This window comes from Argentina silus, assembly GCF_951799395.1.
Source record: "Argentina silus genome assembly, chromosome: 12".
Classification (NCBI taxonomy): domain Eukaryota; kingdom Metazoa; phylum Chordata; class Actinopteri; order Argentiniformes; family Argentinidae; genus Argentina; species Argentina silus.
Window position 1 is genome coordinate 7,578,395 of NC_139666.1, and position 1,164 is coordinate 7,579,558.

Below are 1,164 nucleotides of genomic sequence, written 5' to 3' on the forward strand. Positions count from 1 at the left end.
AGTGCCTGTCTACTGTTCGTGGAGGTCCTCCACCCTTCCCAGAAGCCACCTGGGTAGTCCTGGCCCCACAGAGGGGTGAATGTGAGCACCTTTGATCCCCTGGTGGGATGAGCCAAATTAAAACCTTCATCTTCCACTTCCTCTCTCTCTCTCTCTCTCTCTCTCTCTCTCTCTCTCTCTCTCTCTCTCTCTCTCTCTCTCTCTCTCTCTCTGTCCTGCTCTCAGCTGTCTCAGTCATGGCCGCAGTGTGAGTGTGTGTGTGTGTGTGTGTGTGTATGTATGTGTGTGTGTGTGTGTGTGTACATGTGCGTGTGTGTGCGTGTGCGTGCGTGTGTGTGTGTGTGTGTGTTAGAAAACGTCACGTACACCAGCACGACATGAGCTCTGACAATATCACGTCACTAAAATATCTAACTGTAGTAGTAGTAGTAGTAGTGAACAATACCAGGAATGAAAACCAGGAAATAAACAACAGAAAGAACCAACCGACAATGTTGACAACAATACAAAAAGGAATCATGTTTTGTTTTTTTCAAACCTTCAAGTAACAACTGTGAGAGTATCATTATGCATGAAAGTAAAAAGGTGATTGTGGGAATGAGGGACTATGGGTTGAATACAAGAGGATCCAAGAGGCTCACAATGAGTGTGTGTGTGTGTGCTTGTGTGTGTGTGTGTGTGTGTGTGTGTGTGTGTGTGTGTGTGTGTGTGTGTAGGGGAGTGAGAGTGGGGTTGATAGGGTGACAGGGTGAGGAGGGGGGCGATGTCTGTGTGTCGATAGGGTCCCAGAGTGGATATTCCAGAATCCCACTCGTGTTCTGTTTTTCCGGCTCTTACTATATTCCACAGAGTGTCTCTGGCCAGCGAGCGAATGGAGCGCCATTACTGACATGAGTTCATGGTGGGCATCCCTTCTCCTCTCCTCCTCCTCCTCCCTTCTTTGTCTCTTTCGCTTTCTTTCCGAGCAGTCTCTTCCAGGGGGAATCAGAGATTGAACAAGGGATGAAGGCTTAACTCCTTCTCCCCGGCCTCCGTTTCTCTCCCAAGGATACCTGCGCATCCGTTCGCCCATCTGTCCGTCTGTCCATTCCATAACACACACACTGTGCAACTGTCCTCCCTTTTCCTTCCGTCCGTCCGTCCGTCCGTCCGTCCGTCCGACCG